This window comes from Callithrix jacchus, chromosome 12 (genome assembly GCF_049354715.1).
Source record: "Callithrix jacchus isolate 240 chromosome 12, calJac240_pri, whole genome shotgun sequence".
In the NCBI taxonomy this organism is placed as follows: Eukaryota; Metazoa; Chordata; class Mammalia; order Primates; family Cebidae; genus Callithrix; species Callithrix jacchus.
In genome coordinates, this window is record NC_133513.1 from 55,822,103 (window position 1) to 55,849,323 (window position 27,221).

General features: G+C 39.4%; 1 protein-coding gene and 1 pseudogene across 7 annotated transcripts in view; both read right to left on the minus strand.

The window, feature by feature from the left end:
• The window catches only part of ADK (adenosine kinase), a 593,446-nt gene that overhangs the window by 356,023 nt on the left and 210,202 nt on the right, over positions 1 to 27,221 (minus strand). The gene's annotated exons all lie outside the window — the stretch shown is intronic.
• Positions 150 to 903, minus strand: LOC144578664 (serine/arginine-rich splicing factor 3 pseudogene; annotated as a pseudogene).

Sequence of the window (27,221 nt, forward strand, 5' to 3'; positions counted from 1 at the left end):
AGTTTAGAGGTTTATTATCAGTCTATGCATAACTAAAATTCAAAGCAAATTCAATTTTGCTTAAGGGAACATTGTAAAGTAACAATTCTTGGTATTACATGCCTCATATGATCCATTTCAAACCATAGAGAATCACACCTTTGTGTCACTGTTTCAAAAGACAAATTTGAACAGCTAAAACATCTTAAAAATGCATCAAGCTTATGAAGTCTCAAACAAAACGAATTTTCTGTACATACTCCTGTCAAATGAAGTAATTTCCTGTACACCACTTCTCTTGCAAACTGGTCTTCTATTTCCTTTCATTCGACCTAGAACGGCTACGAGACCTAGAGAAGGATCGGGACGGCTTGTGATTTCTCTCCCAAGACAGCGATCTCTCTCTTCTCCTATCTCTAGAAAGGGACCTGCTCCGGCTGCGAGAGAAGCTTCTTCTTCTTGGAGATCTGCGACGAGGTGGAGGACTCCTCCTACAATAATCATCTCGAGGACGACGGCCCCAAAAGGGACGTGGGCCATGATTTCTACTTCTTTTTTCACCATTCGACAGTTCCACTCTTACACGGCAGTCACATAGTATTCTTCCATCTAGCTCTCGGACAGCATCGGCTGCATCTCGGGGATCTTCAAACTCAACAAAAGCAAAGCCGGGAGGGTTTCTAGCAACCCATACACTTCAGAGTGGTCCATAGTAGCCAAAAACCCATTCCAATTCGGTCTTGTTGCCATTGTTTTCAAGATTGCCTACATAAACCTTACAGTCCAGGGACAGGAATCACGATGCATTTCGAGATATAGGGTAAAAAATGCAGAGGCTCAAATCCACACGATCCAATGCATCTTCCCGCTTTCCTCCGGCCCAACACACACCAATGCTCAAGCACACCCGGCGTCCACTAAATGCCTAAATAATTCTTTATATATTCAAGATAAAATAGACTTGTAAGTGCAAACAATTTTCTCTCATTCTGTGGGTTGTCTTTTCACTTTCTTGATGGTATCCTTTAAAGCACAAACGTTCTAAAACTTGATGAAATCTAATTTATTTATTCTTTTCTCTTAGGCTTTTGGTTTCCTATCTAAGAATAATTTGCCAATTCATATTATATGCCAGGTCATAAACATGTATTCTTATGTCTTCTTTTAACGGTTGCAGTTTTACTCTTACATTTAAGTCTTTCGTTCATTTTGAGTTAATTTTTGCATATTTGAGTTAAATTTTGCATAGGGGTCCACTTCATTTTTCTTCCATATGGATGGACAGGTGTTCCAGTACCCTTAGTTGAAAGGATTATTCTTTATGCCACGGCACACTTATAGAAAGTCAGGTTACCATAAATGTAGATTTATTTCTGTTCTGAATTCTATACCATTAAAAATATGTCTATCATTATACCAGAACTACATATTGGTGGCTTCATTATACGTTTTTTAATTGGGAAGTGAGAAGCACAATTTTGGTCTTTTTCAAGATTGTTTTGGCTATACTGGGTCCGTTGAATTTCCATATTAATTTTAAGAGCAGCCTGTCAAATTCTGCAAAAAATTTAGCTGGGATTTTAGTAGGAAATTTATTCTAGATCAATTTGGGGGAGAATTGCCATCCTAAAAATATTAAATATTTTCAGAACATCAACATTTAATGTCTTTCCATTTAGTTTCCTTTAATTTCTTTCAGTGTTATATCGTTTTTAGAGTATAAGTTTCACACTTCTGTTGTTAAATTTATACTTAAGCACACTATTTCTTTTGAAGCTATTTAAAATTGTTTCATAACTTTATTTTCAGTTTGTCCATTAATATTGTACAAAAATCCAGATTTTTCTATCTTGATATATATCTGTCAACCTTGCTGAATGAATTACCTTTTTGTTTTTTTAGAAACTGACATTTATTTTCCATCAACCTTATTTCCATGTTGCTTAAGAACGCATGCAAGAACAGCTTAATACCATTCAGGGGTTGCTCCTACCCATTTAATGGCCTGAGCAGTGGGAGCTGCAGACCAGTCTTTGGAGGCAGACTAAGTGCTCCCATCTTTAGTAGGAAATTGCTGAATAGGCACAGAGGGCATCTGCACACATTCAGACCAGTCTGCAACCTCAGGCTGAGTAGTAGTGAACTCAGGAGCTGGAGCAGTCCGGAAATTTTCACCCTGAAATTCCTCCTTGGTCACAGCCTTTTCAGCAGCAGCCTGCTCTTCTTTTTCAATCTCTTCAGGATCTCTGTAGAGTAGAGATCAGGCATGACCTCCCACAGGTGTTCATGGGAAATGGTGCCACACATGTGCAGAACTTGCCAGGCCGGCATCCACCACATCAAACTGAGTGAGCTCCCTTGTTGTTGCATGGAATGGCAATGTCCACACAGTGCAGAGGAGAATCTGTGTTACACAAAGCAATGGTAGGCAGGTTAACATAAGATGCCTCTGTGAGATGCTGGTGATCAGCCCTGGGGTCAGTAACAACAAGAAGCTGTGACTCCTGGGACATTGCCTGGATATGGTTAGTGAAGATTCCAGGATTGAGGCAGCCAGCATTTGGAGTGGTTCCAGTGGCAGCAGGAAACTTCAGCATGGCCTTCTGGCCAGTATTCCTACAGGATATAAAACTGACATCAGTGGGATTTTCTTTTTTTTTTTTTTTTTTTGAGACAGAGTTTCGCTGTTGTTACCCAGGCGGGAGTGCAATGGCGCAATCCCAGCTCACCGCAACCTCCGCCTCCTGGGTTCAGGCAATTCTCCTGCCTCAGCCTCCTGAGTAGCTGGGATTACAGGCACGCACCATCATGCCCAGCTATTTTTTTGCATTTTCAGTAGAGATGGGGTTTCACCATGTTGACCAGGATGGTCTCAATCTCTTGACCTCGCGAACCACCCACCTCGGCCTCCCAAAGTGCTGGGATTACAGGTGTGAGCCACCACGCCCAGCCATCAGTGGGATTTTCAATGGTGACGATGGTACGAGCTGCCAGCAGAAGCTTCTCCCAAGTCCTTTTCAGATTTATGATGTAGATGCCATCATTTTTCCTTTTATAAATGTACTTTTACATTTGGAAGTCAAGATTGGTGCCACCTAAGTGGGTTCCTGCTGCAAGGAACTTAAGGACATCCTCCTCTTTCACTTACAGAACATCAAAGTTCTGGACATTGTGAAAAGTTTCACTTTAAGTTATGATGAGAATCTAGAACAACGCTATATGGATCCCTATGTGGATAGCGCAAAAAGCCATTTATTACATCTAACAGATTTTTATGGGACTCAAGATTTTTGTTTTGCATATAAGATCATGTTATCTACAAACGAACACAGTTTTACTCTTTGCTTTCTGATATAAATACCTTTTGTTTATCCAGTTAAAGTGGATTCTGTGATTTTAGGTATAATCATACTTGTGCAACCATCACCACAAATAATTTTAGAACATTTTCTCACCCTAAGAAACCTTGTACCTATTAGCAGTTAATCCTAAATCTTCTCATTTCCTTCCAATCCTAGAATGACTTTTCCAACATGTTTCTAACATGTAAACACAGCTGACTTTAAAATTTCCTTGCCAAACCCCAAAGTTGCAATAGCTAGTATATACTTATTGTTGAAAACTGATCTTTCACCATAATGTGTTGTTTGAAAAAGAAACATTATAATTAAAAACATAGGAGATGAGCAGTAAAGATATCCTGGAACTAACAGTATAAATACATCTCCACCATAAAAATTGCAAAAGCCTACTTTGAACTCACTCTAAAATTATTCTACGTAATCAAAAATATTTATCAAAAGTTTACTCTAGGCTGGGTGCAGTGGCTTACACCTGTAATCCCAGCACTTTGGGAGGCCAAGGCGGGAGGATCATTTGAAACCAGGAGTTCAAGACCACCCTGGGCAACATAGCGTGACTCCCATCTCTAAATTTTATTTTTTTTAAAAGTTATATGAGAAAAATATTGATCAAATATTTATAATAAAATATTTTAAATATTCTGTATCATAATCACACATATTTAAAACTGCCAACAATAATCTGGAAGGCCAATTATTTATCAGAAAGACTGTAGAAATCATTCTACAAAAAGTACAAAAGATGTTGCTTTCTAAAATTGTGGACGGCTAACTCAAAACATTAAGTTACCAGTCAAATGTATTTAACAAGGAAAGCAGTTGGTCAACATTATGACTATTTAAACTAGTTCTGATTTCCTAACAAATAACAATAAGTGATATATATGAGGTTATGGGAGAAAATCTACACCACATCTGTAACTTTTCAGAGGTGTTCAGTACTTTTTAGAGATTGATTCATCTTAGGATTAAAAATTGAGATGAGTTCCTTTGTTTTTCTAATTTAACAGTAGTATAGGGATTTGAATTAACAAAATTAATTGTACCTATTTAAGATATAAAATTGTTTAAGTTTGGGCTTATGTATATAGCTGATGTACAATTTTAAATGGATCATTCTATTAGTATCATATGTGAGGAATCTGCTACTTATTTTCATTTAGTAATGTTTTTACACTTTTCAGAGTAAAGAGCTTCCAGATCTTTTGTCAGGTTTTTCCCCAAGTATAGCCTATTATTTGTGTGACAGAAAATATTGCTTTTATTAAATTTCAGTCTCAAATTTTTGTTCCTAGTGCAGAAAACCACGTGAGTTTTAAGCACTGATCTTATATTCTGCAAGTGTGCTAAACTCAATTATTCATTCTAGTACTTTTTTTGTAGATTCTACAGAATAACATATATAGATGATCCTATCACTGAAGTATGATGATTGATTTATTTCTGTTTTTAAATCTAGAAGTACTTCTTAACTAATTGCACTGGCTAGAACCTCCAGTACAACATCGAACAGAAGTAGTGAAAGCAGACATCCTTGTCTTATTCCTGATCTTAGTGAGAAAGCATTCAGACTTTTACCAGTAAACATAATGTTATCATTGGTTCTTTATAGATGCTAATGATCAGGCTGAGGAAGTCCCTCTCTATTACCAGTTTCAGGAGAGATTTTATGAGGAATGGATGTTGGATTTTACCAAATACTTGTTCTGTGTCTTAAGAGATAAACATACAAATTTTCTTTAATCATTATTTTAGGTGGAAGATAGGTTCAATACTTGTTACTTCAACTTATCAAAAACAGAGAGCCCCCAATTCCTTTACTTTTAATGAACAAAAAAATTTACTTTAACTTCATGAATGCCATCAACTATCCAAATATACAACTCATAATTGTTAAATAAAAAATTCTAATTCTTTTTGTGGTACTGCTCTGTCTCTGAGGCTGGAGCACAGTGGCGCGATCATGGCTTACTGCATACAGCCTCTACCTCTTGGCCTCAAGCAATCCTCCCACCTCAACCTCCTGAGTAGCTAGGACTACAGGCATGCACCACCACATTTGGCTAACATTTGTAATTTTTGTAGAGATCAAATTTGCCATGTTGTCTTGGCTGGTCTTGAGCTCCTGGACTCAAGCGATCACGTGCTTTGGCCTCCCAAAGTGCTAGGATTATAGGCATGTGCCACCATGCCCAACTAGTAACACTTTATCAACAATGACATTCAGACATTTACAGAATATTTCATCCAACTGCTATAGAATACACATTCTTCTCATCAGTACATGAACATTCTACAGGAGAGCTCTTATATTTCTAGCCTAATATATTAGACTATACTATATTAGAATTGATAAATAAATTTAGTAGTCAGATACAAAAATCAACATACAAAAGTCAATAGAATTTCTATACACTAAGAGCAACCGATCTGAAAAAGAAATCAAAGAAGTAAACCATTTAACAATAGCTACAAAAAAAAACCAACTAGGAAATAAATTTAACCAAAGGGATGAAAGATCTGTACAAGCAAAACCACAAAACACTGATGAAAGAAACTGAAGAGGAGAAAAGGAAAAAAAGACATCTAATGTTCATGAATTTAAAGACTATTGTTAAAATGTCTTTTTTCCTTAATCATAATTTGTTTCTTTTACATAGAGATAAGATCTCTCTTGGTTGCTCAAGCCAGAGTGCAGTTACATGATTATAGCTCACTGAAGTCTTGACCACCTGGGCCCAAAAGATCCTACTGCTTCAGCCTCCCAAGTAGATGGGACCACAGGTGTATGCTACCATGCCTAGAGAATTTTTAGAATATTTTTTGTAGAGAGGGTCTTGCCATATCACCTAGCCTGGTCTTGAATCTCTGGCCTCGAGCAATCCTTCCACTTCAGCCTCCCAAAGAGCTAGATTATAGGCATGAGCCACCATGCTTGGCATTCTTAAAATATCTTTACTAACCAAAGTGAGCTACAGATTAAATGCAATCCCTATGAAAATACCAAAAGTATTCTTCACAGAAATAGAAAAAACAAATCCTAAAATTCATATTGAACTACAAAAGACTAAAAATAGCTGAAGTAATCCTGAGCAAAAAGGGCAAAGCTAGAGGCATCACACTACCTGAATTCAAATTATATTACAAGCTACAGTACCCAAAACAGCATGGTACTATCATACAAAGAAATATATAGACCAAAGATATCCATATAGAGAATAAAACTAGACCCTCATCATATACCATACATAAAAACCAACTCAAAATGGATGAAAGACTTAAATGTAAAACCTGAAACCACAAAAGGGAGGCAGAGACAGGAGGATTGCTTGAAGCCAGGAGTCAAGGTTACAGTGAGCTATGATTGCACCAAAGCACTCCAGCCTGGGCACCACAGAGATTCTCCAATTTCTTTGAGAAAAAAAATTGATTTTAGTCACTGTGACTTATTCTGCTATTATTCTAGTTTTTTCTTGCATTATGTACTAATTGAAATAACGATGACTCAGAGCATCATTTTAAAAAACTATTCAATATTTACAAATTCCGTATGTTACTAAAAATTTTTCTCAATTAACTATGTTTGTTCCATCTGCACTTCCAAAATGTTGCTATATTTATAAATAGATCTGGAGAAATGTAGTATTTGTTGATGATATATTATTTAAAACTCTAATACCTTTGTCTTTCCCCTGTAGCCAAACACAAGAATTCCTAGTTCTGAGAATGACAAGTTTTGTCAGTTTTCCACGTCACTATGAGAATATATCTACTTATGTGGGTATGGAGGAGTTTCTTGTATAAAACTGTATTCATAAAGAAATAATATATATGCTTTTGCACAAATTTTATTCTAGATTTTCAAAACAGAATCAACTATATTATTTTGGTCACAAACTTCTTCACACATAATCTAGTATGCACATTTGAGGATAAAATTTGAAATAAATCAGTGGACCATAGTCTTTTGTATTAGTCACAGATAACATTAAATCAACTGTTCTAAATCACAGTGAATTGTAGAAGTCTATATTAATGCTAAATTAATGCGTTTCCCTCAAAAGTTCCACAAGGTTAACTTACAAAACACAGGGTTAATAATATCCAAACTACTGCAAAAACCCTGTTACCTGACATAAATATTTTTGGATATGAGGTAATTTCATAACAAGTATAAAGATATGATCTAATTTTGCATGTTGCAATTATGAAGTAAATTTAGAATTTTGAAACTTAATATATATATTTTTAACTTATTAAGTGGTTAGTGACTTATTCTATTTTATTTTATTTTTTAATTTTTTATTGGATTATAGGTTTTGGGGTACATGAGCAGAGCATGCAAGACAGTTGCGTAGGTACACACATGGCAGTGTGCTTTGCTTTTCTTCTCCCCTTCACCCACATTTGGCATTTCTCCCCAGGCTATCCCTCCCCACCTCCCCCTCCCACTGGCCCTCCCCTTTTCCCCCTAATGGACCCCACTGTTTAGTACTCCCCTTTCTGTGTCCATGTGTTCTCATTTTTCATCACCCACCTATGAGTGAGAATATGCAGTGTTTCATTTTCTGTTCTTGTGTCAGTTTGCTGAGGATGATGTTTTCCAGATTCATCCATGTCCCTACAAACGACACAAACTCATCATTTCTGATTGCTGCATAATATTCCATGGTGTATATGTGCCACATTTTTCCAATCCAGCCTATTATCAATGGGCATTTGGGTTGGTTCCAGGTCTTTGCTATTGTAAACAGTGCTGCAATGAACATTCGTGTACATGTGTCCTTATAGTAGAATGATTTATAGTCTTTTGGATATATACCCAGTAATGGGATTGCTGGGTCAAATGGAATTTCTATTTCTAAGGCCTTGAGAAATCGCCACACTGTCTTCCACAATGGTTGAACTAATTTACACTCCCACCAACAGTGTAAAAGTGTTCCTTTTTCTCCACATCCTCTCCAGCATCTTTGTCTCCAGATTTTTTAATGATCACCATTCTAACTGGCGTGAGATGGTATCTCAATGTGGTTTTGATTTGCATCTCTCTGATGACCAGTGACGAGGAGCATTTTTTCATATGATTGTTGGCCTCATATATGTCTTCTTTCGTAAAGTGTCTGTTCATATCCTTTGCCCACTTTTGAATGGGCTTGTTTGTTTTTTTCCTGTAAATCTGTTTGAGTTCTTTGTAAATTCTGGATATCAGCCCTTTGTCAGATGGGTAGACTGCGAAAATTTTTTCCCATTCTGTTGGTTGCCGATCCACTCTGGTGACTGTTTCTTTTGCCGTTCAGAAGCTGTGGAGTTTGATTTGGTCCCATTTGTCTATTTTGGCTTTTGTTGCCAATGCTTTTGGTGTTTTGTTCATGAAGTCCTTGCCTACTCCTATGTCCTGGATAGTTTTGCCCAGATTTCCTTCTAGGGTTTTTATGGTGCCAGGTCTTATGTTTAAGTCTTTAATCCATCTGGAGTTAATTTTAGTGTAAGGTGTCAGGAAGGGGTCCAGTTTCTGCTTTCTGCACATGGCTAGCCAGTTTTCCCAACACCATTTGTTAAACATGGAATCCTTTCCCCATTGCTTGTTTTTGTCAGGTTTATCAAACATTGTATAGTTATATGTATGTTGTGTTGCCTCCGGTGCCTCTGTTTTGTTCCATTGGTCTATATCTCTGTTTTGGTACCAGTACCATGCTGTTTTGATTACTGTAGCCTTGTAGTATAGTTTGAAATACAGTAGTGTGATGCCCCCCGCTGTGTTCTTTTTGCTTAGAATTGACTTGGTTATGTGGGCTCTCTTTTCGTTCCATATGAAGTTCATGGTAGTTTTTTCCAGTTCTGTGAAGAAAGTCAATGGTAGCTTGATGGGGATAGCGTTGATTCTGTAAATTGCTTTGGGCAGTATAGCCATTTTCACGATGTTAATTCTTCCTAACCATGAACATGGAATGTTTCTCCATCTGTTTGTGTCCTCTCTGATTTCGTTGAGCAGTGGTTTGTAGTTCTCCTTGAAGAGGTCCCTCACGTTCCTTGTGAGTTGTATTCCAAGGTATTTTATTCTTTTTGTAGCAATTGCGAATGGCAGTTCGCTCTTGATTTGGCTTTCTTTAAGTCTGTTATTGGTGTAGACGAATGCTTGTGATTTTTGCACATTGATTTTATATCCTGAGACTTTGCTGAAGTTGCTTATCAGTTTCAGGAGTTTTGGGGCTGAGGCGATGGGGTCTTCTAGGTATACTATCATGTCGTCTGCAAATAGAGACAATTTGGCTTCCACCTTTCCTATTTGAATACCCTTTATTTCTTTTTCTTGCCTGATTGCTGTGGCTAGAACTTCCAGTACTATATTGAACAGGAGTGGTGAGAGAGGGCATCCTTGTCTAGTACCAGATTTCAAAGGGAATGCTTCCAGTTTTTGCCCATTCAGTATGATATTGGCTGTTGGTTTGTCATAAATAGCTTTTATTACTTTGAGATACGTTCCATCGATACCGAGTTTATTGAGGGTTTTTAGCATAAAGGGCTGTTGAATTTTGTCAAATGCCTTCTCTGCATCAATTGAGATAATCATGTGGTTTTTGTTTTTGGTTCTGTTTATGTGGTGAATTACGTTGATAGACTTGCGTATGTTGAACCAGCCTTGCATCCCTGGGATGAATCCTACTTGATCATGATGAATAAGTTTTTTGATTTGCTGTTGCAATCGGCTTGCCAATATTTTATTGAAGATTTTTGCATCTATGTTCATCATGGATATTGGCCTGAAGCTTTCTTTTCTCGTTGGGTCTCTGCCGGGTTTTGGTATCAGGATGATGTTGGTCTCATAAAATGATTTGGGAAGGATTCCCTCTTTTTGGATTGTTTGAAATAGTTTTAGAAGGAATGGTACCAGCTCCTCCTTGTTTGTCTGGTAGAATTCGGCTGTGAACCCATCTGGACCTGGGCTTTTTTTGTGTGGTAGGCTCTTAATTGCTGCCTCAACTTCAGACCTTGTTATTGGTCTATTCATAGTTTCAGCTTCCTCCTGGTTTAGGCTTGGGAGGACACAGGAGTCCAGGAATTTATCCATTTCTTCCAGGTTTACTAGTTTATGTGCATAGAGTTCTTTGTAATATTCTCTGATGATGGTTTGAATTTCTGTGGAATCTGTGGTGATTTCCCCTTTATCATTTTTTATTGCATCTATTTGGTTGTTCTCTCTTTTCTTTTTAATCAATCTGGCTAGTGGTCTATTTTGTTGATCTTTTCAAAAAACCAGCTCTTGGATTTATTGATTTTTTTGAAGGGTTTTTCATGTCTCAATCTCCTTCAGCTCAGCTCTGATCTTAGTTATTTCTTGTCTTCTGCTGGGTTTTGAGTTTTGTTGATCTTGCTCCTCTAGCTCTTTCAATTTTGACGATAGGGTGTCAATTTTGGATCTCTCCATTCTCCTCATATGGGCACTTATTGCTATATACTTTCCTCTAGAGACTGCTTTAAATGTGTCCCAGAGGTTCTGGCACGTTGTGTCTTCGTTCTCATTGGTTTCGAAGAACTTCTTTATTTCTGCCTTCATTTCGTTGTTTACCCAGTCAACATTCAAGAGCCAGTTGTTCAGTTTCCATGAAGTTGTGCGGTTCTGGGTCACTTTCTGAATTCTGAGTTCTAACTTGATTGCACTATGGTCTGAGAGGCTGTTTGTTATGATTTCAGTTGTTTTGCATTTGTTGAGCAGTGCTTTACTTCCAATTATGTGGTCAATTTTAGAGTAGGTGTGATGTGGTGCTGAGAAGAATGTGTATTCTGTGGATTTGGGGTGGAGAGTTCTGTAAATGTGTATCAGGTTTGCTTGCTCCAGGTCTGAGTTCAAGCCCTGGATATCTTTGTTGATTTTCTGTCTGGTTGATCTGTCTAGTATTGACAGTGGAGTGTTAAAGTCTCCCATTATTATTGTGTGGGAGTCTAAGTCCTTTTGTAAGTCATTAAGAACTTGCCTTATGTATCTGGGTGCTCCTGCATTGGGTCCATATATGTTTAGGATCGTTAGCTCTTCTTGTTGTATTGATCCTTTTACCATTATGTAATGGCCTTCTTTGTCTCTTTTGATCTTTGTTGCTTTAAAGTCTATTTTATCAGAGATGAGGATTGCAATTCCTGCTTTCTTTTGCTTTCCATTAGCTTGGTAAATCTTCCTCCATCCCTTTATTTTGAGCCTTTGTGTATCCTTGCATGTGAGATGGGTTTCCTGGATACAGCACACTGATGGGTTTTGGCTTTTTATCCAATTTGCCAGTCTGTGTCTTTTGATTGGTGCATTTAGTCCATTTACATTTAGGGTTAATATTGTTATGTGTGAATTTGATACTGCCATTTTGATGCTAAGTGGCTGTTTTGCCTGTTAGTTTTTGTAGATTCTTCATTATGTTGAAGCCCTTTAGCATTCAGTGTGATTTTGGAATGGCTGGTACTGGTTGATCCTTTCTATGTGTAGTGCCTCTTTTAGGAGCTCTTGTAAAGCAGGCCTGGTGGTGACAAAATCTCTGAGTACTTGCTTGTTCGCAAAGGATTTTATTTTTCCTTCACTTCTGAAGCTCAGTTTGGCTGGATATGAAATTCTGGGTTGAAAGTTCTTTTCTTTAAGAATGTTGAATATTGGCCCCCACTCTCTTCTGGCTTGTAGTGTTTCTGCCGAGAGATCTGCTGTGAGTCTGATGGGCTTCCCTTTGTGGGTGACCCGACCTTTCTCTCTGGCTGCCCTTAGTATTCTCTCCTTTATTTCAACCCTGTTGAATCTGACGATTATGTGCCTTGGGGTTGCTCTTCTTGCGGAATATCTCTGTGGTGTTCTCTGTATTTCCTGAAATTGAGTGTTGGCCTGTCTTGCTAGGTGGGGGAAATTTTCCTGGATGATGTCCTGAAGAGTATTTTCCAGCTTGGATTCATTCTCTTCGTCCCCTTCTGGTACACCTATCAAACGTAGGTTAGGTCTTTTCACATAGTCCCACATTTCTTGGAGACTTTGTTCCTTCCTTTTTGCGCGTTTTTCTCTGATCTTGGTTTCTCGTTTTATTTCATTGAGTTGGTCTTCGACTTCAGATATTCTTTCTTCTGCTTGGTCAATTCGGCTATTGAAACTTGTGTTTGCTTCGTGAAGTTCTCGTATTGTGTTTTTCAGCTCCTTTAATTCATCCATATTCCTCTCTAAGTTATCCATTCTTGTTATCATTTCCTCGAATCTTTTTTCAAATCTTTTTTCAAGGTTCTTAGTTTCTTTGCATTACTTTAATACATGATCTTTTAGCTCACAAAAGTTTCTCATTATCCATCTTCTGAAGTCTAATTCCGTCATTTCGTCACAGTCATTCTCCGTCCAGCTTTGTTCCCTTGCTGGTGAGGAGTTTTGGTCCTTTCTAGGAGGCGAGGTGTTCTGGTTTCGGGTGTTTTCCTCCTTTTTTCGCTGGTTTCTTCCCATCTTTGTGGATTTGTCCGCTGGTCGTTTGCGTAGTTGCTGACTTTTCGATTGGGTCTCTGAGTGGACACCCGGAATGTTGATGATGAAGTATTTCTGTTGCTTGGTTTTCCTTCTACCAGTCTAGCCCCTTTGCTGTACGACTGCTGAGGTCCACTCCAGACCCTGCTTGTCTGGGGTGCACCTCTAGCAGCTGTGGCACAGCGAGGGATGCTACCAGTTTCTTTTTCTGCTATCTTTGTCCCAGGATGATGCCTGCCTAATGTCAGTCTTTTGGATATAGAGGGGTCAGGGAGCTGCTTGAGGAGACAGTTTGTACTTTATACGGGCTTAATTGCTGAGCTGTGCGCTCTGTTGTTCATTCAGGGCTGTTAGGCTGCTATGTTTGATTCTGCTGCAACAGATCTCATTAAAAAACCCCTTTTTTTTTTTTCTCCAATGCTCTGTGTTGAGGGGTTTGGGCTTTATTTTTGGATGTTCGATGAGGTGTCCTGCCCAGCTAGAAGGCAGACTAGCCACTGTTTGGCTGCCGAGGCTCCGCCCTGCTGTTGTGTGATTCGCCCTGTTCCTGCAGGCTCTGCTGTGGTCTCCACCACGCCCTGCGGCGGAGTCTCTTCGTTGTAGCGTGTTGCCTCAGCAATGGCAGGCTGCGTCAGCAGTGGGCGTGTATCTCAGTTGGGGCGGGTTGCCTCGGCAACGGCTGGCTGCGTCAGCAGTGGGCATGTATCTCAGTTGGGGCGGGTTGCCTCGGCAACGGCTGGCTGCGTCAGCAGTGGGCGTGTATCTCAGTTGGGGCGGGTTGCCTCGGTAGTGGTGGACACCCCTTCCACACAGAGTGTCTCGGACCGTCTGCCCGGGATAGTTTGAAATCGCGGTTTTGTTCGTCCCACTGGGTATCCCAAACGATCTGTCCCTGCAATCCCCTGGGCTGGGCTACTGTCCAAGTCTCGTTCAGTCTCAAGTCCAGCCCTCTCAAGTCTCAGGTTGCCGGTTCAACAGGGCACCCGGACACGCGCGCCCTGTGGGGATTGCTGGGTAGGGCCGGCCGCCGCCGCCCCGGCTGCCGGCTTCGCCAGGCAGACCTACTGCCTGGCGTCCCATGTCTTTTTATACTTGGGAGTTTCCCCGTTCTGTGGGCAACAAAGATCAGTCTGTAAATGCAGCTCTGACTCACCGTTTGAGGATTCAACGCGAGCTCCAATCCTGGGTTGTTCTCACAGCGCCATCTTGAGTCCTCCCTAGTCGAAACTTTATTATTGTAACTAAATTGTTTATTAAGTCCATTTCTTTAGTTTGCATTACAATCTACAGTATGAGAAAAATGATTAATTTAAAAATTCTAGATGCATTTCTTTCCTGTGGTCATTATTAAAAGGATTTTTAAGTGAATATTTTTATCAAGGTCATTACACTTTTATTTTTAAATATATTCGAAATATATGTGTATATACACAAACTCTGTTCATATAAATATAATATTGCCACTAGATATCCCAGCCTCAATCTACCACTTTTTTAGTTTAACATATGAGGATTGATGAAAAAATATTCAGACTGCTCATTGATTGTATATCATAGGCATGTAAATGTGATATAAAACATTTATCTATTTATACCAAATAGTAATCATTAGAACCATATTTTCTACTCATTTTATCTGTTTATATAAGGAAGGAAGAGTAGAAAGGGCTTCAGGTTTACAAATAGACCTACAATTAAATTGTATGAGCCAGCTCTAAGTTAAAAAACCACCACAAAGGGCCAGGCATAGTGGCTCATGCCTGTAACCCCAGCACTTTGGGAGTCCGAGATGGATGGATTCCTCGAGCCCAAGAGTTTGAGCCCAGCCTTAGCAACATGGAAAAACCCTGTCTCTTAAAAAAGAAAACAGCAAAAATTTGCTGGATATGGTGCCTTCAGTCCCAGCTGAGAGGATCACCTGAGCCCATGGACTTTGAAAGTTTGAAGGCTGAAATGAGCTATGCCCATGGACTTTGAAAGTTTGAAGGCTGAAATGAGCCATGATCACGCCACTGCACTCCAGACTGGGTAACAGAGCAAAACTCTCTCTCAACAACACCAACACCAACACCAACACCCCCACAAAGGTCTGACAGTCAACTGTTTTTTGATCTGCTTTCTTTTTCTCTGCATACACACATACACACACACAATGACATAAGGATACAAGAATTGTGGATCAAAAACAATTTATCACTTGTAGCAAAAGCACCTGGAACAATATATTTGGGCCAGTTCCCTGAGCTCCAATCTCCACGAGGCAAAGCAGTAAGGGATGGATGTTACCAATACATACAGTAGAGAGAATCACAGGAGAGTAACCCCCAGATTAAGGAACTCTGATCTTCTACTGGTTTGCTATTCAGCTCTGTCCCAGAAAGATTATTCATTACTCTAGAATGTAAGCAAATCTCCTCTGGGATGGGGAAGAGGAGGTCTTTTATTTTTATCATCCTTGGTTGTCTCCATGGAGGGACATGTCACTAGTTTTACTGTCCTGAAATTTCTCCTTATACAAAAAATTGGCACTATAAATGCCTTTCCTTAGAAGATTCAGACTGTGTAGGAACATGAGAAATCCCAACACTCTGGTTCCCATCTATAAATGGATTAATAATGTATACATTCAAGTTATACTGAGGCACTATAACATTCAGATGTAAGAGTGACTAACATAGAAAAATTAACTACTTGAGACAAAGGCTATTGGAATAGGCTTGCTAGAGGTGTACTGAACAGGAGTGTTTTTTTATTCTCTTAGTACAAAATGAAAAAAGGAACAAATCCTACTATCCATTTATAACATACCATCAATTCTACAAAATGTGTATTTTATAAAATAATCCAATAAAATCTACTATACAAACAGAATAAAAAAAGAACCCTTGATTTATTCTAATTAATCTATTTAACACTGATTTTAATGCTGCAGAGTGTGACCCACTAGTGGAAGATGTAAACTGTATTTGGTCACAACCATCATTTAAAAATCTAGCAAAATATCAAGGTGCAATGGAAGTATTAACAGTATGAATTCTTTAGTGAAATATTTCAGTTACACAGACACATACACACACACACACACACAGGTATCCTTGGTAGCAACTTAAACTGTGTTACTTATTGTGGACTGATTAGTAAATATGCTCATTTGCTTATATAATAACATAAATAAGTAGCACTATATCAGAGAGTTGAAAACTTAAAAATAGCACCTAATATCTACCAATGAACACTTAAGGAAAAAGGAAAGCTGAGTTTTCAAATACAATGAAAATCAGAAAAGATACAGGCCAACTGTCCAAATTTCCTGTAGACAAGATAATAGAAATAAACTAAATTATAACAGGAAAATAAAAGCAAATAATCCTAAATGAAAAGGGTAAGTAACTCAATAAGAAAGTTAGACACTTTTAAAATCTTTCCAAATGACAATATGATTTTCTGTTCAGTTTCTGCAAATGCAGAAAGATCTGTCAATCTTCTCCAACTCATATGATCCCACAGACTACATTTCTAGCATATACTAAGTATTAAAAAAGATAAAAGTCATGTGGAACTACCACTACCCCAAAAGGGCTTACAACAAAATAAAGTTAAATATTACTCCATTATATATTATATCATTAATTCTTGATTGCACAAGGCTAAGTATATGCTTAATATACTATCTGAAATATTTTGCTTCTATCCCTTTGGGTCATTCACTATTCTTCCAGGCAACAGAGAAGTTTTTAAAAAGTTAACTTATACATACATACCTGTTTAACAATTCGGAGTAATCTGATTAGGAAGCAAGTACCTTTACTAATAGTTGGTTTATCTTGCAAGAATGTTAGCAAGAAAGCTGGGTTTGAACACATCATGATACCTATCTTGCCATGTGAGCTTGGCCAAATAATGAACTCTTCAGACAGACACATAAAATGAGAAAAGGCCAGGTGCAGTGGCTCATGTCTATAATTCTAGCACTTTGGGAGGCCAATACAAGAGGATCATTTCAAGTCTATAGTACAAGACCAGCCTGAGCAACATAGCAAGATCCTGTTTCTAAAAAAAGAGTTTTAAATTAGCTGGGTGTGTTGGCAAATGCCTGTAGTCTCAGCTACTCAGGAGGCTTGAGGAGGACTGCTTGAGCCCTGGGGACGGGCTGCAGTCAGCTACGATCATGCCACTGCAGTCTAGCCTGGGTGACAGAGCAAGACTCTGTCTTTAAAAAGGAGGAGGGGAAAAAAAAAAAACTAACCCCAGTGTAGACAAATACATGGAATGAATAAATATTTGTAATAAAGTTTTAGGAATCTACCACATTCTGCTTAATGCATTATAAAGGCACAGGGCTCCAATAATCATAATCCCAAACACTGGAAGCAGTGAGTGGAAGTGAGAAAAAATAAGATATCCAGCAACTCAAATTTAAGTGCTAACTGATCTTTCTCTTTAACATTTTTTGATAGATAATAAATTAATTTAAAGTGGAGCAATGCCATGAAATTTTGGAGCTATAATAGACCTTGAGAATTATATAACAGATAAAGTAAGCCAAATCATTTGCCTAAAATAACTTAGTTTCTTGGTTGGCAGATCATGGAGTACATCCTTCACATCATGAGGTCCCACCACACCTGGTGGTCACTTGTTACAACTGTTTCTAGTTTTCCTTAAGACTACAACAAATACATGTATTCCTCTAAATAACCATAAAAGAGTTGGAGTTTATTATGGTTTTCCTTAAGCAGTATTCCAAATCTGATATATATTCAAAACCAATACTTGTTTTAATAATTATTTAAGGACTTCATAAATAATTATCAAAGAATGTTAAGGTTAAAGAAAATGTTTCATGGGGGAAATTTCTACTATATATGAAGGAATTGTGCAGGGATGCAATTTTTCTAGAAAAAATTTCAAAGAGTTAACTGGAATACTTCTGTAAGAGTCAATGACGCTATGCAGGTGATTCACATGACGGCAGCTTAAGATCTGCTACACTGAAGAGGAGCTAAAAATTACTATCTGGCCTCAGACAATAACTAATTTGAGATGCTCAAAACAATGAGTTCACCTTCTCCTATTCTTACACACAACTTCTGTTCAACAGTACTAATCAGTAGAAACACTAATCGAAGTCAGTGATGTAGCTTGCTTGTGTTACAATTTGTATACCAATTTGGTGAATACTTATTTTTAAATGCTGTTTTAAATTGAAGCTTTATCTGAACAAATGAAACTTTTTCTTCTTAATTCAGAGTGATTTAGAGCATATTAAAGCTGTATTTCTAACCTATGACTTTCTGTGATTCAGAAAGGCATTCTCTAAATTCTCAAGGAACTCTGCATGCAAAATCAAATCAAATAAACTGTACTTTCTTGTTTTGTTTTGTTTTTTTAACTTGAAGTTCTGGGATACATGAGCAGAACATGCAGGTTTGTTACATAGGTATACATGTGCCATGGTGGTTTGCTGCACCTATCAACATGTCATCTAGGTTTAAAGCTCTGCCTGCAATAGGTTTTTGTCCTAAAGCTCTCCTTACCCTTACCCTCTACCCACCAACTGGCCCAGGTATGTGATGCTCCCCTCCCCATGTTCCTGTGTTCTCATTGTTCAACTCCCACTTATAAGTGAGAACATGCAGTGTTTGGTTTTCTGTTCCTCCGTTACTTTGTTGAGAGTGGTTATTTCCAGCTTCATGCATGTCCCTGCAAAGGACATGAACTCTTTCTTTTTTACGGCTGCATAGTATTCCATGGTGTATATATGCCACATTTTCTTTATCTAGTCCATCAATGATGGGCATTTGGGTTGGTTCCAAGCCTTTGGTATTGTAAAGAGTGCTACAATAAACACATGTGTACATATGTTTCTTTTGGTAGAATGATTTATAATCCCTTGCGTACATACCCAGTAATGGGATTGCTGCGTCAAATAGTATTTCTGGTTTTAGATCTTTGAGGAATTGCCACGTTGTCTTCCATAATAGCTGAACTAATTTACACTCCCACCTCTCCACAACCCCACCAGCAACTGTTGTTTTCTGACTTTTTAATAATTGCAATTGTAACTGGCATGAGATGGTATCTCATTGTGCTTCTGATTTGCATTTCTCTAAGGACCGATGATGATAAGCTATTTTCCATGTTTGTTGGCTGCATGTCTTCTTTGAAAAGTGTCTGTTATCCTTTGCCCACTTTTTGATGGTGTTGGTTTTTTCTTGTAAAATTTAAATTTCTGTAGATTCTGAATATCAGACCTTTGTGAAATGGATAGACTGCAAAAATTTTCTCTGATTCTGTACAATGCCTGTTCACTCTGATGATAGTTTCTTTTGCTGTGCAGAAGCTCTTTAGTTTAATTAGATTCCATTTGTCAATTTTGGCTCTTCTTGCAATTCCATTTGGTATTTTAGTCATGAAATCTTTGCCCATGCCTATGTCCAGAATGGTATTGCCTAGGTTTTTTTTAATGGTATTAGGTTTTATATTTAAGTCTTTAATCTATCTTGGTTACCTTTTGCATAATGTGTAAGGCAGCAGTCCGGTTTCTGTTTTCTGCATAGGGCTAGCCAGTTTTCCCAGCACCATTTATTAAATGGAGAATCATATCCACATTGCTTTTGTCAGGTTTGTCAAAGATCAGATAATAGTAGATGTGTGGTGTTATTTCTGAGGCCTCTGTTCTGATCCATTGGTCTATATATCTGTTCTGGAACCTGAACCATGCTGTTTTGATTACTGTTGCCTTGTAGCACAGTTTGAAGTCAGGTAGCATGATGCCTCCAGCTTTGTTCCTTTTGCTTAGGATTATCTTGGCTATCCAGGCTCTTTCTTGGTTCCATACGAAATTTAAAGTAGTTTTTTCTAACTCCGTTAATAAAGTGAATGGTAGTTTGATCGGAATAGCATTGAATCTGTATATTACTTTGAGCAATATGGCCATTTTCACAATATTGATTCTTCCTATCAATGAAAATGAAATTTTTTTCATTTGTTTGTGTTCTCTCTTATTTGCTTGGGCAGTGGTTTGTAGTTCTCCTTGAAGAGATCCTTCATGCACCTTATAAGTTGTATTCCTAAGTATTTTATTCTCTTGTAGCAATTGTGAATGGGAATTCATTCATGATTTGGCTCTCTCCTTGCCTATTGTTGGTGTATAGAAATTCTTGTGATTTTTGCATATTGATTTTGTATCCCGAAACTTTACTAAAGTTGCTTATCAGTTTGAGGAGTTCTGGACCAAGATGATGGGGTATTCTAAACATACAATCATATCATCTGCAAACAGAGATAATTTGACTTCCTATCTTCCTATTCAAATACCCAAAATTTCTTTGTCTTGCCTGATTGCTCTGGCCAGAACGTCTAATACTATGTTGAATAGGATTGGTGAGAGAGTGCATTCTTGTCTTGTGCTGGTTTTTAAATGCTGTTTCCAGCTTTTGCTCATTCAGAATAACACTGGCTATGGGTTTGTCATAAACAGCTCTTATATTTTGAGATATGTTCCATTAATACCTAGTTCACTGAGAGTTTTTAGCATGAAAGGGTGCTGAATTTTATCAAAGGACTTTTCTGCATCTATGAGATAATCGTGTGCTTTTTGTCATTGGTTCTGTTTATGCGATAGATTACATGTATTCATTGGTGTATGTTAAATAAGCCTTCCATCCCAGGGATGAAGCTGACTCAATGTGGTGGCTAAGCTTTTTGATGTGCTGCTGGATTAGTTTGCCATTTTACTGAAGATTTTGACACTGATGTTCATCAGGGATATTGGCCTGAAATTTTCTTTTTTTGTTGTGTCTGTCAACTTTTGGAATCAGGATGATGCTAGTGTCATAAAATGAGTTAGGGGGCCGGGCGCAGTGGCTCACACATATAATCCCAGCACTTTGGGAGGCCCAGGCAGGTGGATCACGAGGTCAAGAGATCGAGACCATCCTGGTCAACATGGTGAAACCCCGTCTCTACTAAAAATACAAAAATTAACTGGGCATGCTGGCACATGCCTGTAGTCCCAGCTACTCGGGAGGCTAAGGCAGGAAAATTGCTTGAACCCAGGAGGCGGAGGTGGCGGGGAGCCGAGATCGCGCCATTGCACTCAGCCTGAGTAACAAGAGTGAAACTCCGTCTCAAAAAAAAAAAGAGTTAGGGAAGAGTCCCTTTTTTTCTATTGTTTAAAATAGTTTCAGAAGGAATGGGACCAGTTCCTCTTTATACCTCTGGTAGAATTCAGCTGTGAATTCGTCTGGTCCTGGGCTTTTTTTGGTTGGCAGGCTATTCATCACTGCCTCAATTTCAGAACTTGTTATTGGTCTATTCAGGGATTTGACTTCTTCCTGGTTTAGTCTTGGAAAAATATATGTGTCCAGGAATGTATCCATTTCTTCTAGATTTTCTAGTTTATTTGCATAGAGCTTTTTATAGTATTCTCTGTTGCTAGTTTGTATTTCCCTGAGATTAGTGGTGATATCACCTTGATCATTTTTTATTATTCCTATTTGATTCTTCTTTCTTCATTGATAGTCTAGGTAGCAGTCTATCTATTTTGTTAATCTTTTCAAAAAACACCTCCTAAATTCACTGATTTTTTTCAAGGGTTTTTCATTCTATCTCTGCAGTTCTGCTCTGATCTTAGTTATTTCTTGTCTTGTGCTAGCTTTTGAATTTGTTTGCTCTTGCTTCTCTAGTTCTTTTAATTTTGATGTTTGGGTGTTGATTTCAGATCTTTCCAGCTTTCTAAAGTGGGCATTTAGAGCTATAAATTTCCCTTTTAACACTGCTTTTGCTGTGTCTCAGAGATTCTGGTACACTAACTCTTTGTCCTCATTGGTTTCAGAGAATTTCTTTATTTCTGCCTTAATTTCATTATTTACCCAAAGGTCATTCAGGAGCAGATTGTTCAATTTCCATGTAGTGGCGTGGTTTTGAATAAGTTTCTTAGTCCTAAATTCTAATTTGATTGTACTGTGGTCTGAGAGATTGTTTGTTACGATTTCCATTCTTTTGCATTTGCTGAGGAGTGTTTTACTTCCAATTATGCAGTCCATTTTAGAATAAGTGCTATGTGATGATGAGAAAAATGTATATTCTGCTGATTTGGGGTAAAGAGTTCTATAGCAACCCCATGTCTATTAGGTCCACTTGGTCCAGAGCTGAGTTCAAGTCCTGAATATCCTTGTTAATCTTCTGTCTCATTGATGTAATATTGACAATGGGGTTAAAGTCTCCCATTTTATTGTGTGGGAGTCTAAGCCTCTTTGTAGGTCTCTAGGGACTTGTTTTATGAATATGGGTGCTCCTGTATTGGGTGCATATGTATTTAGGATAGTTAGCTATTCTTGTTGCATTGATCTCTTTAACATTATGTAATGTCCTTCTTGGTCTTTTTTGATCTTTATTGGTTTAAAGTCTGTTTTATGAAAGACTAGGATGGTACACCCTGCTTTTTTCTTCTTTCCATTTGCTTGGTAAATATTCCTCCATCTCTTTATTTTGAACCTATGTGTCTTTGAAAGTGAGATGGGTCTCCTGAATACGGCACACTGATGGGTCTTGACTCTTTATCCAATTTGCCAGTCTGTGTCTTTTAAATTGAGGCATTTAGCCCATTTACACATAAGGTTAATATTGTAATGTGTTAATTTGATCCTGTCATCATGATGCTAACTGGTTATTTTGCACATTAGTTGAAGCAGTTTCTTCATAGTGTCATGGGTCTTTATATTTTGGTATTTTTTGCAGTGGCTAGTACTGCTTTTTCCTTTCCATATTTAGTCCTTCCTCCAGGAGCTCTTGTAAGGCAGACCTCACAAGGGTGGTAACAAAATCCCTCAGCATTTGCTTGTCTGTACAGAATTTTATTTCTCCTTCGCTTATGAAGTTTGGCTGGATATGAAATTCTGGATTCAAAATTATTTTCTTTAACAGTGTTGAATATTGACCCCCACTCTCTTCTGGTTTGTAGGGTTTCTGCAGACAGATCACTGTTAATCTGATGGGCTTCCTTTTATAGGTCACCTGACCTTTCTGGCTGCCCTCAACATTTTTTCCTTCATTTCAACTTTGGAGAATCTGATGATTATGTGTCTTGGGGTTGCTCTTCTCAAGGAGTATTTTAGTGGTTTCTCTGTATTTCCTGAATTTGAATGTTGGCCTGTCTTGCTAGGTTGAGTAAGTTCTCCTGGATAATATTCTGGAGTGTGTTTTCCAACTTGCTTCCATTCTCCCTGTCACTTTCAGGTACAACAATGAATCATAGGTTTGCTCTTTTCACATAGTCCCATATTTCTTGGAGTCTTTGTTCCACTTCATTTTTTTTCTCTAATCTTGTCTCACGCCTTATTTCAGTATGGTGATGTTCAGATCTCTCAAATCCTTTCTTCTGCTTAATCGATTTGGCTATTGATACTTGTTTATGGTTCATTAAGTGCTCATGCTGTGTTTTTCAGCTTCACCAGGTCATATATGCTCCTCTAAACTGGTTATTCTAGTTAGCAGTTCCAGTAACCTCTGTCAACGTTCTTAGTTTCCTTGCACTGGGTTAGAACATGTTCCTTTAGCCTAAAGGAGTTTGTTAGTATCCATCTTCTAAAGCCTACTTCTGCCAATTCATCAATCTCATTCTCTGTCCTGTTTTGTGACCTTGATGGAGAGGAGCTGCAAATATTTGGAGAAGAGGCATTCTGGTTTTTTGAATTTTCAGCGTTTTTGGACTGGTTTTTCTTCCTCATTCTGGATTTATCTACCTTTGATGTTTGAGGGTGATGATGTTTGAATGGGGTTTTTGTGTGGGGGGTCCTTTTTGTTGATGTTGATGTCGTTGCTCTGTCAGTTTTTTTCTAACAGGCCCCTCTTCTGCAGGTCTGCTGCAGTTTGCTGGAAGTCCACTCCAGACCCTGTTGGCCTGGGTATCACCAGTAAAGTCTGCAGAACAGCAAAAATTCCTGCCTACTCCTTTCTCCGGAAGCTTTGTCCCAGAGGGGCCTCAGTCTAATGCCAGCCAGAGCTCTACCATTGGAGGTGTCTGCCAACCCCTGTTGGGAGGTCTCTCCCACTCAGAAGGCACAGAGGTCTCATCAAGTGGGTCAGGAGCCCACTTGAAGAGGCAGTCTGTCCCTAAGCAGAGCTCAAGCACGTGTTCTGGGAGAATCCTCTTTGTCAGGATCAGCTGCTCTCTTTAGAGCTGGCAGGCAGGACAGGAAAGTTTATGTCCACTGAAGCTGTGCCCACAGCCACCCCTTCCCCCAGGTGCTTTGTCCCAGGGAGATGGGCGTTTTCTCCATAAGCCCCTAACTGGGGCTGCTGCCTGTCTTTCACAGATGCCCTGCCCAGTGAGGAGATATCTAAAGAGGGAGTCTAGCCACAGCCACTTTGCTGCACTATGGTAAATTTCATCCAGTACAAACCTCCCAGCCTCCTTAGCACTGTCAGCAGAAAATCAACTACTCAAGCCTCAGTAATGGCAGAAACCCCACCCCTGACCAAGCCTGATCATCCCAGGTTGACTTCAGACTGCTGTGCTGGCAGTGAGAATTTCAAGCCAGTGGTTCTTAGCTTTTTGGGCTCCATGGAAATGGGACCTGCTGAGCAAGACCACTTGGCTCCCTGGCTTCAGCCCCCTTTCCAGGAGAGTTAATGGTTCTGTCTCACTGGGATTCCAGGTACCACTGGAGTATGAAAAAAAACTCCTACAGCTAGCTCGGTGTCTAAACAGCCTAAACAGCCACCCAGTTTTGTGCTTGAAACCCAGGGCCCTAGTGGTGTAGGAACACAAGGGAATCTCCTGATCTGTGGACTGCAAAAACCATGGGAAAAGCATAGTATCTGGGCAGGAAGGCACAGTCTCTCATGGATTCCCTTGGCTGGGGGAGGTAGGTCCCTGGCTCCATGCACTGCACAGGTGAGACGATGCCCCACCGTTTCTGCTCGTCCTCAGTGGGCTGCACCCATTGCCTAACTAGTCACAATGAGATGAACCGGGTACGATTGAGTTTATCTTCGACTTCTGATATTCTTTCTTCTGCTTGGTCAATTCAGCTGTTGAAACTTGTGCATGCTTCATGAAGTTCTCGTGTTGTGTTTTTCAGCTCCTTCAATTCATATTCCTCTCTAAGTCGTCCATTCTTGTTATCATTTCCTCGAATCTTTTTTCAAATTTTTTTCAAGGTTCTTAGTTTCTTTGCATTGATTTAGAACATGTTCTTTTAGCTCACAGAAGTTTCTCACTATCCACCTTCTGAAGTCTGATTCGGTCATTTCATCACACTCATTCTCCATCCAGCTTTGTTCCCTTGCTGGTGAGGAGTTTTGGTCCTTTGTAGGAGGCGAGGTGTTTTGGTTTCGGGTGTTTTCCTCCTTTTTGCGCTGGTTTCTTCCCATCTTTGTGGATTTATCCACCTGTCGTCTGAGTAGTTGCTGGCTTTTCGATTGTGTCTCTGAGTGTACGCCCAGATTGTTGATGCTGAGGTATTTCTGTTACTTAGTTTTCCTTCTAACAGTCTAGCCCCTCTGCTGTACAACTGCTGAGGTCCACTCTAGTCCCTGCTGCTGTGGGCTCCGCCCTTCTGTCTTGGGCTCCGCCCTGTTAGCAGAGTCTCTGTTATGGCGGATTGCCATGGCAACGGCAGGCTGCATCAGCAATGGGCGTGTACCTCAGTAGGGGCAGAATGCCTCGGTAGTGGCAGACACCCCTCCCCCATGGAGCTGCACCGTCCTGGATTCAGCTGTGCCTGCAGTGAAACTCTAACCCCTAGCATTTCAAATCGCCGTTTTGTTTGTCCCTATGGGGGTGGGATCTGCCGAGCCTGATCACCTGGCTCCCTGTCTCAGAGCCCTTTCTCCCTCTTTTTCTTTTTTTTAAGTTGAACGGTTGACTCTCTCCCAAGTGTTTTAGTCGCCTGCTGGTAGGGCACCGGGATCTGGGTGATTTCCCATGCAGGGGCCCACTGCACCGGCTCAAATGTCACTTCCTGGGAATCTCCTGGTCTGGCTAACTGTCCAAGTCCCGTTAAATCAGATGGATATGCTAATCCACCCTCCCAAATCTCAGATTGCCAGTTTAACAGGGCACCCAGATCAGCGTGTTTTGTGCGGGGTGCCGCTGCGGTGCGGCGCCTGCCGAAACAGCCCGCACAAGCCGAGAGGCCTGCACTGGCTTCCCGTGTCTCTCCTACACCTGGGAATTTCCCCATTCTGTGGGCCACAAAGATTGGTCTGGAAATGCGGCTAGGACTCACCCTCTGCGCCTTCACTGAGAGCTGCAATCCCGAGTTGTTCCTACTGCACCATCTTGGGAAAAAAAAAAAAAAACACTCCACTGCTTCTCTTCTTCAGTTCACTCCTGATATGGAACTGTCCTGGCACTCTAAAGTCTGCATCCTTATTAGACAGCTTCAGGGCTAGAATAGCCTTTAAGTACAAAAGGAAAAATATTTCTGGTATTTCCCAAACCGGTAGCTGCAGAGGAGCTAGATCCTTACTATAAACTGAACATTTCAAAAACAAGATTGCTCTTTTACGTTATGAAACCCTTTCAACCTTGCATTTAATTGATTCTAGTGTTCTTTCCAGTTTTAAAATATTTTTATAGAAAAAATCAAAATATAAGAAATGTAACTCAAAAGTCCAATTGTTAAAAACGGAAAACATGAAAATTTAGACTAGTTTACATTAATTACAAGCTAATTAATTACAAAGAATGAGGCCTACCCACATTTTAAGTATACTGTACTATAAGTGTAAAGCCCTGATCGATATAGCCATTCTATCAATAAGGTCAAAATCCACTGTTCACTGAAGCAAAATCACAACATTGTTTTTGCATATGTACCATGGCATAAAAGAAAAAAAAAAAAAACATGAAATTTGGATCCATTAAAATATATAATTTTTTTTTGTAATTGAACTCATGTGTTGTATGGGAAAAAAACATGGAAATTTTGGCTGGACACAGTGGCTCACCCTTGTTCTCCTAGCACTTTGGGAGGCTGAGGCAGGTAGATCACCTGAGGTCAGGAGTTAGAGACCAGCTTGGCCAACAAGGCAAAACTCTGTCTCTACTAAAAATATACAATTAGCAAGTTCATGGGATGCACCTGTAGTCTTAGCAACTCAGGAGGCTGAGGCACAAGAATTGTTCGAACCTGGGAGATGGAGGTTGCAGTGAGCCAAGATAACGCCACTGTCATTCAGCCTGGGCAAAAGAGAAAGACGCCGTCTCAAAAAAAGAAAAAAAAAAAGAGGAGAGGATCCATGGCCGAATAGGAACAGCTGTGGAGTGCAGTTCCCAGTGAGAACCACACAGAGGGTGAGTGATCACCACATTTCCAAACGAGTTATTACTGCCCACAGACCAGGAGATTCCCAGGCTGAAAAGTTCCCAGAGTTTCCAGCACAGCTGTTTCAACCAG